The sequence below is a fragment of the Balaenoptera acutorostrata genome, chromosome 15, assembly GCF_949987535.1.
Source record: "Balaenoptera acutorostrata chromosome 15, mBalAcu1.1, whole genome shotgun sequence".
Lineage (NCBI taxonomy): Eukaryota > Metazoa > Chordata > Mammalia > Artiodactyla > Balaenopteridae > Balaenoptera > Balaenoptera acutorostrata.
In genome coordinates this window covers 60388608-60402379 of record NC_080078.1, presented here as the reverse complement: position 1 = coordinate 60402379, position 13772 = coordinate 60388608, and the positions used below count along the sequence as shown (strand labels likewise).

General features: G+C 50.1%; 1 protein-coding gene across 1 annotated transcript in view; it reads left to right on the top strand.

Moving 5' to 3' along the window:
- Window positions 1–13772, top strand: part of TGM3 (transglutaminase 3) — a 108693-nt gene that overhangs the window by 62002 nt on the left and 32919 nt on the right. The window lies entirely within an intron of this gene.

The window sequence follows — 13772 nt, the reverse complement described above, 5'->3', positions numbered from 1 at the left end:
CTTTGGTGGAAGGAAGAAGTTGGACAAATGACCTTCAATGCTCTTCCAGTTCTGAGCCCAGGCCAGTTTATTCTGTGACCTTAGGCAAATCATTTCTCCAAAGGCCTCAGTTTTCCCGTATGTAAAAGGCAGAGTTGGGCTGAATGACCTCTCTGGGACACTTCCTTTCTGAGGATTTGCGCAACTCCCCAGGGACCTGCCCTCTGTCTTTCTTGTTTCCTGGTGAGCAACCCCGGGGACCTACCCTCTGTCCTTCTTGTTTCCTGGCGGGCAAACCCCGGGACCTGCCCTCTGTGCTCTTGTTCCCTGGCATGCTCTTGATGCCTGTGCTCTTGTGCACACCGCCAGCCTTCTGGCAGTGGCTTCCTCTCTTCCTCGTTTGGTTTCCCAGCCACACACTCACAGCTGGCTGAGTGACAGCTTGACAGAGTGAACCAACCCTTCCGTCAAGAGGCGTCACGGATGTGCTGAGCGGGGCTGCCTTCTGATGTCCCTTCCTCATGCCCCAGGATCAGGTCCTCATCCTGTTTCAGGGCACAGCTGGCCTCCCCCACCCTCTCCCACTGTCCTCGATCTGGTGCTTCCCATAAACTCACGTGCAGTCTTTTCCTGACAAGGCTGCCTGCTCTCCTCTGCCTGGAAGGACTCTCTCTGGTCTTTTCCTGCCTCCCCCTCAATAAGTAACTCTTTTTTATCTCCGCAATCGGTGGCCATCACTTGTTCTGCAGCTCTTTCCAGCTCTTACGAGTTTCTGCTTTTAAAAAAAGTTCAGCTTCTCCCTAAGCTGCTCCCTGTCTTCCTGAGGGCTGGGAGTCTCCAGTCCTGACCAGTTCCCACCCCTCAGACAGACATTGCGTGAGATGAGCACTGACATGAACCGTGAGGGACTTTTACAAGTCTACTCTCCCTCCAAGGTTTTGCTTTATTTATTTGTTTGGGTGGGAGTGGAAAATTTGGACATAAACACGTTAAAGTCAAGGTTTTGATATTGGTTCCAAAGGGGCCCTTCCTTCTGTTCAGCCCTGAGTTAATATCATTGTCACCAGTATCAGTAACAACAATCTCCTGAAGGCAAGACCCAGAGACACCCAGGTGTCACTGAACTGGAGGATTCATCAGAGACAGGGCAACATATATAGGCCTCTGCTGTCCAGCAGACCTGGGTTCAGATCCTGCTTTGCTACTTGTTAGCTGTGTACCCTCGTCAAGTTCCTTAGCTTCTCTAAGCCTCTGGTTTCTTATTTATAAAATGGAATTGTAATATCTCCCTGGGAGGATTGTTGCGAGGTTTAAAAGTCAACTGATGTGAAACTCTTGGCACAAGGCCTGGTGTCAGGAAACGGTGGCCAGCCATGCAGACTCACACACTCCCCTCCTGAAGAAACATCACTAACAGAGTCAGATCGTGTATCGTTAGGTGCCTGATGCATGACACTGGACAAGTTCCAGAGGCTCACACAGAGACAAGTCAATGCACCTTGTCATTTACAAAGAGCTTTTACATGTGCCATCACACGATTCCTCAGAACGCTCTGGAGGATGAGTGGTGCTGGCATCATCATACCCATTTTTCAGAGGAGAAACCTTAGGCTCAGCGAGGTTAAGTGATCTGCCCAAGGTCCATGTGATTATAAAGATATGTGCTCATGAAATGTGTGTCTGAGGCTTAAACCTAGGTTTGCTTGTTTCATCACAAACCCTCTTTCCACATCATACTAGAATGACCAGGAGGAGAGGAGACACTTGCTTTGGGCCTTGGAAGTGATGAGACCTTGATACAGAAGGAATAGAGAAGGTGTTCCAGACAGGGGCATTTTATAAACAGGTATAGAGTCAGGGACAATCATGTGGGGTTCCAGGAAAAATGATTAGTCATGCTTTGCTGAATAGGAGAGTTCATGTAAGAGTGGTAGAAAAAAACAGAATTAAGTTGGACATTCGCTGGAGTGAATGCCAGACTAAGGAACTTGAGCTGTGATAGGCCATGGGGAGCCATCGGGAGCCATCGAAGCTTTCAGAAGAGGGGGAGTACATGATCTCATCAAGATGAGAGGCCTCCAAATCATGACTCACCAGGAATGGTTGGAGAAACGGATGTCTAACCTAGAGAAGAATAGACTTATTGGGAGGGAAGGGGGTGTTTGCCAGACTTGGGGGAGAACACGATGGATGTAGGGTGAAGAGGGGGATCAGGGACTCATGTGGGATCAGTGAGGGGTGGGGGAGAAGCAGCGAGGATCAATGGGCAGAAGATCTAAAGAGACAGATGCTCAGTTCAAAGGAGGAAGAACTTTCTGGCCCTTTCAATGCACTTTAAACCCCAGTTACTGAGAGCCCACCGTATGCCCTGGGCACAGTGATGCACTGGGGATGGCGCAGTGATGGATCTGGAAAAAAGCTCCTGCCTTCACAGAACTCCTATGAAATGGGGGAAGATATGCCTTAAACAGAATCATCCCAGAAATGGATGTTACAGCCAGAGCTGTCTGGTTCGTGTATGAGCTGCTCTGAGACTGGGAGTTCCCTGTCACCGGAGTTTTCAAGAGAAATGTGTCAGGAAAGGGGATTCTTACACTGGGAAAAAGGCTGAGTAGATGACTTCTCATAAGGTTTTGTACCTTTACACGTGTGGTGAAATCTTCAGCAACTCTAAATCCCTTAATTAGAGGGAGGAAAAAAAGGCAAATGATCAATTAGCATCTCCTTTTTTTTTAAAGCCCATATTTGCATGTTCCATCCTAACTGGGATCTGAGGTGCAGAAAGGGTGGCCAAGCAGGAATTTAATCCCGCGTGTAGCTGGGTGACTCCACCTGTGAATTGAAAATCATTAGTTGAAATTGTGACACAGCATGCAAATTACAGCATTACCCCCGCCTGCAGGCTGGGGCTGTGGCTGCATCTGTGGCCACGGTACAATCCTCCAGCAGCTAACGTGAAGTCAGCTCAGGGCAAGGAGGCAAGGCCCCACTGCTGGGCAGTTAGCAGGCTGCAGGGAGCCGGGCCAGAGCGGCAGGCAGGGCGGAGGGACGCCAGCACCACCCTTCCATAGGAGAGTGTCATATCTACAATTTCAGGGTTCTGAGCCTCACAACAGCGCTGGGAGGTGTGTGCGTAGGCTGATGAGGAAACTGAGGCTCAGAGAAGGAAAAGGATTCTGCCAAAGTTACACAGCGGGCAAGCCCCAGAGCCCGGTGTTTAGTTGGGTTCCTCTGAGTCCAACTTGGGCATCTTTCCACCACACCACCCTGGGGTCAAGACTGATCAGCTACAGATCTTTCCAAGGCGAAACCAAGGGTTCGGTGGGCAGGCACCACTGTCCACACTGTGGGTCCCATCGTGAAATCTATGACACTCGGGACTGCGGGGTGCTTTACGGGCAATGAGAATGCCAATAGCATCAGTGCTAACGTGTTATGCTGAGCGGTGCCAGACGCGATGCCGAGCACTTACATTCATGCTCTCCTTCGATCCTCATGGGGCTTGTATCTCAGCTTTACTGATGAGGGAATGGAGGCTCCAAGAGTTGAGGTGATGGCACAGCCGGAGTTTGGACCCAGGTCTGTGTGACTTCAGGATTCTTCAAGGGCAGCACTGCCTCCCTGTCCCCTTGTCAGGTTTCCCTGCCGGGTCACTGAAAGGGATGCCCAGGGTCCAATTCTTGGCTGCCAGGCCAACAACAACAGTAGTAATAATAAGCGCCCCTCTCCCCATTTCTTCATCCCTCACTTGAGGGCATGCTCAGCCCTTCACATCCGCTCATCCCCTTGGAATCACACAGCTCTCGGGGTTTCTGGCAGGACTGACTCAGCATAGTGAGGGCCTTGCACAGAGTCACAGCCAGTGCCACGGCAGGGGCCAGGATGCATGCCACACACCCAGCTGCTGATGGGGCTAGCTCTCCCTGCCATTACCTCTCTACACTCTGCTCTCTTCCGAGTCATCTGCCAGAGCCAACAGTGGCCACAGTCCACGGGGCCATGGGTGCAGAGCCGCCAGAGGCCTGGAAAAGGCTGAGGTCCCACCTCACTTAGGCAGCCAACCTCCAGATTAAGCAGACGGGCTCTGGAGTCGCTCACATATGGGTGTGAATTTCCTGGTCACACAGACTTGTGTTAACCCATTTCTCCCCACCCCCGTAAGATAGCAAAAGTAATGGTACCTATGCCATAAGACTGATCTGAAGACAAGAAAAGGTAATACATGTGAAGTGTTTAGACAGTGCCTGCCCAGGGTGGGCTCTACATTGATGGTAATTATTTCCATCTTTACATTGATTGATTGATCCACTCATTCAAAGATATGTGTGTTCCTGCCGTGTGACAAGCCTATGCTCGGTTCTGAGAAGATGTGGCGAACACACAGCCTGGACCTTCAGAGAGTGAGTGATGGGGACAGACCTAACCAGATTGCCCCAGTGCAGGGGGATGCATTTGGTAAGAGAGGTCCTAAAATGTACCAAGTGCTGTGGGAGCCCAGAGAACAGAGAGACAAGGCGGATGCCTCTTTTCCCATCTGCCTGTCTATTCAGTCTCACTTTTCTCAAGATCCAGCATTGCCACCTTCTCCCTAACGACCTAACCATGTCATGGTGCTTCCCTCCCATCCAAGTCTGGGGGAAGCCTTGAGAAGTCTCCACTCTGTCATGAACCCTTGGAGCATTACCATTTTTTAAAAGTCCCTTGTCTATCACAGGAAACCTTGGAACTTGTAAATAGCCACAATAGGATCTTTTAAAAAATATATCCCCTTAAAACAACAAACAAGCAAATAAAATACGTAGAATGAGAGTCTCCCCCTCCTTTATTTAACCAGTGTAGAAGCTAGGCTCAGAGATGGTCCGTGACTTACCCTCCAGTGTTACAGAGAGCACATGGCAGAGCCAGAATGAAACCATGTCACAGCTACAGGTTCAGGGGCTGTCCCCACTGTCCCATTAAAAAGAACAATCCCCCCCCCGCCCCTCCCCACATCTGGAATCAAATTGACGTTTGACTCCAGGTGACAACTGGATTTAATCCATTATGGTGCACATCCACGCACTTTCCACTCACATTACCTATTTGATTATTCCCCCACTTATCGAGTTGAGAAAGGTGGGCAATGCCTCCACCCTAGTCAGACGAGGCTTCCAAGGTTTCAAGGTTTAGTGATAGCCCAGGACCCAGCCAGCATCGGAACTGAGTTCTTCTAACCCCAAATCAAATGCACTTTCTGGCACACTGCAACCTGAACAGTGAACCGTGATGAGCATCTCACGCCCCTCATGCAAGTGGAGACCATCAGCGTGTGCAGATGGTGAGAAAGGACTAGGCAACTTTCTGCTCTGGGTTCTGGGGAGACATTTCTTTGACCTCCCCAGGGGACTTCTCAGCATCGGCTCTGGACAATCTACTTGAAGAAAAGCATGACCTCATTTCCTAAACCCTACGATCCAGGAAGTTGTTCATCTTGGGGAAAAAATCATAAAATCAAACTCTGCATTGTTTTTCCTATCTCCCCTCTTCTCCCCAAGCTGGTCTTGCACAAGCAGCATGACCTTCCATTGGGTGACAAGTATGTCATTAGTGAAACGTTTACAGGTACTACAGGAATGACCTGGTGCCACACCCACCTCATTAGAATTCTAACTGGGGTGTGTAGGAGAGGCTTCTATAAATGGTAAGGTGAGCCCAGCAGCCGATGTCCCCACACCATCTGTGCCATTCCCAGACGAGCCCAGAGAGGAGACAGAGGAAGCTGAAACATGCCTGGTGAGTACATGGAATCTTCTCTGCCAGTCCTCGCTGGACGCCCGTGCTTCTGGGCCGACTGAGAGGCAAGAGTGTCCAGCTCGGGACAGCTGCCTTGGGAACTCTGAAGGCTAGGCCTTGGTATTTTAGGGTTCTCTTTCTCAGTGGCTGCCTAGTCCTTCCAGCATGGTCCCAGGGATAGAGCATGTTTGGGATGGAGTCCTGAATAATGGGCAGGGTCTTCAACGCAGCTGGAGGTCACGTCCCCTTAGACAGACGGACAAGCTTTGCCTTTTCAAGCCAGCTGGTACCTGCTTTCTGGGTTTCTCAGTGCAGTTTTACCAGCTGTCAGTCACTCTGGCAAAGAAAAGTGCATCTCAGGGCTACAAGGGAGGGAGGGAGTGACAGCATGTAAGTTGATTTAAAAGAAACCATCAGCAGCGCCGGAATGCTCCTAAGTAAACTACACGTCCAGAAGCACCAGCAAGCTCTTTGAAAGCTACTTGGTGACCTGAAAGCGCCAGAGGCAGAGGAGCAGGTGTGCCGAGGACAGTTCCCACCAGCGGCACCTGGGAAGGGGGTGAAAAATCACTGCTGGGGAGCTCAGGTTCTCTGGCTCTGCAGTCACTTTGAGGACTGGGCTCTGCTTTGGCGGCGCCCCTGCTAAGCAGCAGGCTAATTATTGCCTGTCATGGGTGCTCTGCCTAGTGGTTTGGCAGCTACACCAAATCCAAACAAGGCAAGAGTCAAACCGGTAAAATACTGTGAATGGTGGTTAGGGCTGCAGGAAGGTTTGCCCAAGACATCGCTGAGCACGATGCAAAAGGGCAATGCTGGTTACTTCAGAAGTCACAAAGACCAGGACAGGGTGGCAGCAAAAAGGACCATTCCCTTATCCCCAGCTTCCTCCTGTGAACACGCAGCAGTGCTGGGTTGCTAAGAAGGGGAGCTTTGGATCCTGTAGATTTTAGCAGGAGGGGATGCCAGCTGTCAGCCAGGCCATCTCTCTCCCTCTGGAGGAGATGGTGGCCCAGGAAGGTACAGACATGTACTGGGCTCCCACAGAAAGTTGATAGCAGGGCCCAGACTCGGTTCTAGCAGCACCCTTTCCACTGTGTCCTACTATCAGAGCTGAGCTTATGCATGAGTGCGGGTGACATCTGCGACACAGGAAAGCAGTACTGAACCTGGCTCCTCATTGGAGCCTGAGGCTCTGCTGCCGCTGAGCCTCAGGCTCCCGATTCAAGACAAAGGGCTAGAGATGGATAGACTTCCAGGCTCCTTCCAGAACTGACAGCTCTCTCGCCATGAAAGGGCACCTGGGGACAGAGAGCGATGGGCCCCAGCAGAGGCTCACCCTCCGGGGGCATGTGCACCCACAGCAGCCTGCCCACCGGGAGACCTGCATGACATCCTGAGGGGCCCAGTGTGTCAGTGCCTGTGACTCATGGAGTTGAGCTCTTAAGGCTCAACTTCTGGATCCACCAGATGTTCTAAGGTCACAGTGGAATGTGGACGATGGTCAGTTCAGAGAAAATCAAATTTTTAAAAAGAGAGACAGGGAAACACCTTCACTCCTTTGAAGCTCTCACACCTGAGTTCCTGGCCCGTCCCGGTCACTCAGCCGAGCAGATTTCAGTAAATGGTTCCTGAATGAACGGGTTCACTTACTGGACACCCAGGGAAAGAGCCACGAGGTGCGGTGGAGCACAGAGATCATGAGGTGCGGTCTCTGCCCTCGTGGGGCTCGAAGAGGATTGTCATTAGGCTGTGTTACAAATCCAAGAAAGAGCCAGGGGGCCAAGAGGAGGAGGGGATTAATCTTGGCCATGGTTTGGTGTAGGAAAGACCCTGGGACCCAGGTGGCACTTGGTATGGACGATGAGTTGGACTCAGTCAGAAGTAGTTTTGTGGGGACTTCCCTGGTGGCGCAGTGGTTAAGAATCCGCCTGCCAATGCAGGGGACACGGGTTCAAGCCCTGGTCCGGGAAGATCCCACATGCCGCGGAGCAACTAAGCCCGTGCGCCACAACTACTGAAGCCCACGCGCCTAGAGCCCGTGCTCTGCAACAAGAGAAGCCACCACAATGAGAAGCCCGCGCACCACAATGAAGAGCAGCCCCCGCTCGCAGCAACTAGAGAAAGCCCGCGCGCAGCAATGAAGACCCAACGCAGCCAAAAAAATAAATTAATTAATTTTTTTTTAAAAAGTAGTTTTGTAGGGTGAGGAGTGTTCTGGGCAGAGGGAACAGGAAAAGAAACGTGGGTGGTTGGGCACGTGTGACCCAGGGGACTATCAGGGTCTCAGTGTGCTGGTCTGAGAGGGCTGCGTCTTGCTCCCAAGTTAAGGTTCGTGTTGGAATCCGGGATGTGCGGTTATTCTGCTTCCCGGGGTGGGGGTTGATGTGGTGGAGGAAGGCCTGGCAGCCTTCTGCACAAAGTGGTCGGGCACCGTCTGCCTGCCGAGCACGGAGGCCAGAGCCCCACTCCGGACAGGAATGCAGGCTGTGGACACAGACACCGGGCCCAGTGTGGAGGGGAAGCATTGTTCCCCATCCTCAAAGCCACTCGGAGGCCCTGGGTCAGAGGCAGAGTCCCCAGGGTTCAAACCTGGATGCAGACCTCTGCCTGCAGGAGGCCAGAACCTCTGTGTTGGGGACTGACGCCCTGTCCCACTGGGATGGTGAGCTTTCCCGCCAGCCGCTTTGCCGGGCAGAGCACTGGCTTCAGGACTTACCCTCTCTGGCCTCAAGCCCCAATCTGCAGAGGACCCGTGCCGTTCTGGGCTGTGGGTCTGTACAGAAACCCTTTCCTGGGAGCTGGGATGCCAGCGGCTCTTTTCCCATTTCCAAGCCTCCGCGCTCGTGTCCGTGCTGCTCTGTTCACCTCAGATAACTTCTCGGCTCAACCTCCACCCTGCTGGGCTGCGCTCCGCAGATGGAGCAATCGTTCTCTTCCCCAGGGCCCACGTGTGAGGTGAGGGGTGTGAGCTGAAGTGAGGAAATGCTTTCCCCTATTGCTGAAGTGAGGAATGGGGCCTCAGGTCTCTGGTAGGGGCTGAGGGGGGATTCCGAAGAAGTCTGCACTCCTCTCTCTCAGCCTGTTTTCCTCCTTTGTAAACAGGAGATGGTGACTGTCCCCACTGCCTCCCTCCCAGAGCAGCTGTGTGGCTCAGGGGAGAGAATTCACGGAAAGGAGCTTTTTTTTTTTTTTTTTAAAAACATCTTTATTGGAGTATAATTGCTTTACAATGGTGTGTTAGTTTCTGCTTTATAACAAAGTGAATCAGTTATACATATACATATGTTCCCATATCTCTTCCCTCTTGCGTCTCCCTCCCTCCCACCCTCCCTATCCCACCCCTCTAGGTTTGATTAGTGTAAACGTTATGTAGGCCTAAGGCAGTGATTCTCAGTCCCGGCTCTGGCTCTGTATTAGAATCACCAGGAGAGTTTAAGGGAAAAAAATCAACGCTGTCCCTAACGCAGAGATCCTGATTTCATGGGTCAGTGGTGGGGCTTAGGCCAATATGAATTCTCCAAGTGATCCTCGTACTCAGTGAGGGTCTAAGAGATTCTAAACTCTCTCTGGAAGTGAAGGGTGTCCAGAATCCTTCTTCCTTCCTCTCCTCTCACGCTGACCATGTAATGTCGAGGCGGGGAGGAGGCTGTGGGTGGCCCTTTCTCTCTGGCAGCTTCCTGGAACCGTGCCCAGGTCATGCCACCACCACGACCTCAGCTGGCTGCAGGGAGGCAGCGTGGAAATCGCGTGTGGTCAGGCCGCACCGGCTCCCAGTCTGGGCTCAGGCCAGGCTCTGCCTGAGCAAGTGATATTTGGCAAGTGACATCACCTGACTGGACTTTCAAATCGCTCATCTGTGAAATGAGAATGACAACATAGAAGGGTTTGTAACTATGAAAGGACACATGCGGACACATGCTCACACATGCTTAGCAGTGTCTGCACATCTGAGGCCCTCAATGGCAGCCCACGAGAAAGCTCAAACCCTCCTCCATCCTGTGTTGCTGGTGCCATTGTGTGGGATCCTAAGGCATTTGTATCCCCCTGCCAGAGGCCCAGATCCTAGTGACGGGCACACATGGGATCCCAACAAAAACCCTACAAGGAAGGATGTTTGGTTTCACTGTCCCCTTCTACAGAGATGCTGAGACCTTGCTCAAGGCTGCTCGGACCACCGGTTGAGGGCTCATTCATCCCGGGATCCTCACCAGCCCCTCAATCAGCCACCCAGGGAACCCCCATTTCCCCACGACCTGGGTGCCAAGAAATTGTACCACCCATGCTGCACAGGGATTGAAAATGTCTGAATGTGGGGGAAAGATGAAGGGAAGCAGCACAGGCTAGAGAGAGAGAAAGAAGAGAGGGCTGGAGCGAGTGGGGACCCTGCCAGGAGCTGGAAACATCCGGGTGCCTGGGGCTGAGGCGGGTGTTGGGAATGACTCACAGCCCACCAGTGACCAAGATCTAAGACCTGGTTTCTGAGCCAAGCTCTGCCTCTAAACTACCCTGTGACCTCAGCAGATGGCTTCCCCTTCCAATGCCTCAGCTTTCTTACCTGTCATATGGGAATATTGGATCACATCACTGTTTTTCAAGCTGCCAGTTGTCACCCATTAGCAAGTTGTGAAATCAGTTTAGTGGATTGTGATCAGCAAATTAAAAAAAAAAACAGAAAATATCAGTGCATTGTACATAGTAAGGGTTAGTATTGTTTTGTGAAGCTTTACGTCAATTATAGACCCATGTGTGTAAACAATGTACAAAATGTATTTCTGTATCAATGAAGTCTCTAACAAAAAGCTTGAAGACACTTGGCTAGATGATTTTTAATATATCTCTCAGCCCTAATTAACTCTAGAAATCTGTAAGATTAAAAATAATCTTAGTCTAGAGAAGAGAACTAAGGAATAGGGTCTGGGCAGGCGGGGAAGATGCAGCCCCTGGAGTATCATTATGTGATGGGCACCTGCCAGCAACTCTCTGTGGGCCTCCCGGGAACAGCAGGTGAAAACCCTAGTCCCACACCTGCAACCAAGTCATCCTCCCCACCTGCTGCAGGTGACTCGATTACAGAGCCCAGCTGATAAGGATGGAGACAGTTGCCTAGTGAGCCCGCTTTCACAATCTGGAATCTGTTCTGTGCTTCTCATGTTACCCCTGCCAAAGGTGGACCACAGAACAAGGGGAGGTTACATTATCAGGTATATGTAATTAGGTTTAGCTGTGAATGACAGTGAACCCCAAATAACAATGGCTTAGAGAAATAAACAAGACAGAAGTTTACTTCTTCCTTACACAATAGGTCTGGAGGTAGGCTGTTCTGGTGGAGAGGGCAGCTGCACAATCCCCAGGGGCCTGGGCTCTGTGCAGGTCCCCACTCTGATGTCCTGAGGGCATGTGTGGTCTAGGGTTGAGTCTACATCACACCCACACCCTGGGCAGCAGGTGGAAGAAGATGGAAGTAAGCAGGCTAAGGGCATTTGCCAACTGTTTTGAAAAAGAGGTTTCCTCAGAAGGATTGAAAACAGGTATTCAAACAAATACTTGCAAATGAATGTTCATAGCAGCACTATTTACAAGAGCCCAAAGGTAGAAACAACCCAAATGTCCCTCAACTGATGAATGGATGAACAAAATACAGTATATAAACATAGTGGAATATTATTCAGCCATAAGGAAGGAATGAGCTACTGATAAATGCTACCACATGGATGAACCTTGAAAACATTATGCTAAGTGAAAAACCAGACTCAAAGACTACATACATGTGTGACTCGATTGATATGAAATGACCAAAATGGGCAAATCCAGGGGAACAGAAAGTAGATTAATGGTTGCCAGGGGCTGCAGTTAGGGGGGGATGGGGAGTGACTGCAGATGAGTGGGGAATATATTTGGGGTTGATGAAAAAGTCCTGAAACTAGACAGTGGTGATGGTTGCACAACATTGTGAATGTACTAAATGCCACCAAACTGTATGCTTTAAATGGTTAAAATGGTGAATTTCACCTCAATTTTTAAAAAAAAGAGGTTTCCTAGAAGTTAATACCCATCACTATACCTACAAGTCATTGCCCAGAACTCATTCACATGACCCCCAGCTGCAGGGGAGTCTGGCCATTAACATGGGGGATTTTATTACCGAGAAAGAAGGAGCAAGTGAATACTGGGATAGACATTTGTCAGTTGCTACCACATTAGTGGTGCTGGTGGCACTGATATTCTCAGGGTAAAGAAATTGGGGAAATTGCCCCCGGCCTGACGGTAGAGTTAAGCAGTGACTCAAGGGGGTGGTGTGGGATTGTGAGACGGACCCTGGATGAGAGTTCAAAAACATCCCACTGTGGGCAAACCACCTCCTGGGCTTCCACGTCCTCGCAGCCAGAATAAGGGTGTGGGGAGATGCTCAGTCTCCAAGGTTTCTCCCTCTGATGTTTTTGAGAGTCTGTGTGGATGAGTCAATTGTAAGGACGAAGCCACACTCCTTTCATCCCTGCCCTTCATCCAGGCAGGTGTAAAAAACAGCTCTGAGGCTCATAAACATCCATGAAGTTGTAAACTCAAGAAGAAACTTGGATGGTTGTGCACCTCCCCTACCCCCTGCCCTATCCTTTCTAGAACACTCTGGCTGTGATTAGTGCTACGCCAAAGGGTGGTGGGTGGGAGAACAAAGGCCCTGGATAATCCACAGACAAGATCATCAGATCCTTGATTTGGGGCTGGCAGAAACGATCCTAGGGCTCACAAGTGGGGCAGTGACCGAGGGGGGCAGGAACCACCTGGGGGCTTTGTGAGCGTGCACTCAACATGCCGTCCCCCTCGGGATGCAGGGATGCTCCTCTTCTACTCACCTCCCATGTAGAATGCACTTTGGAACACATTTCCCCTTCCAGGGGCTCACTCTCTCCTCCGTGTCAGGATGCAAATGCCAGAAGGGAGGACAATGCACAGTGAGGGCTCCTCACCACCTGGGTGCCTTCTCAACTGAAGGTCCTGCCAGGGTCCCCTTCCCAGGTGGAGAACCGGGGACCATGGCAACAGGGAAGGTCAGTAAGACCTGGGTTCAGAATCCTGGCTCTGCCAATCATTAGGTATATGACCTCGAATAAGGTATCAGTTTCTTTCTTTTTCTTTTTAGTTGAAGTATGCTTGATCTACAATGTTGTGTTAGTGTCAGGTATACAGCAAAGTGATTCGGTTATATATGTATATATATATATATATATATATATATATATATATATATATATATATATATATATTCTTTTCCATTATAGGTTATTACAAGATATTGAATATAGTTCCCTGTGCTATACAGTAGGACCTTGTTGTTTATCTATTTTATATATAGTAGTGTGTATCTGCTAATCCCCCCCTCAGTTTCCAGTTTTTGTAAGATTTCATCGATGACAGGTGTAAGGTGCTCTGTGTACTGTTTTGGGGGGGTTTTTTTAGCAATATAAAAGGTAAATATTTATTCAGAACAAAACTTTAAACAATCGATTTTACATTCTAAGCCACAAGGAAACAGCAAAACATAAAGGAAAGACAAAAACTAAAAGAAAAGCAGTGTACTGTCTTTTCTACTTTAACTTGATAACACTTAGTAGACCCAATGCCCTCTAGCTTGGCCTATTTCCCAAGTACATTTTAGAGTTAACAGCTCATTTGGAATTCCGTTTTTCTCCTGAGAGTCCAGAGGTTGCAGATGAGCTCCAGTCAGCTGCTTCTCTGGGGACGCTAGCTATTGAGGCTAAGATGCAAATGTAAACCTTTCTTTACGCAGGAGCACCTCTATGTCTCACTGGTGGCAATGAACGGGGAAGGGGAAGGCCACAAAGGAGCAGGGCCACTTTAATCCAGATATGGTACCCCAGGGGGCAATGAGTACACCCTGGATTATATTCCTTTGTCCCTTCCGTATCTCCCAAGTATTCTGAAGCTCCTGCCAAATCTTCTGCTTCCTTCCCCAGATGATTTCTTAGCATTCCTCTGGGCTCATTATTCTGGAAAGAGCAGAC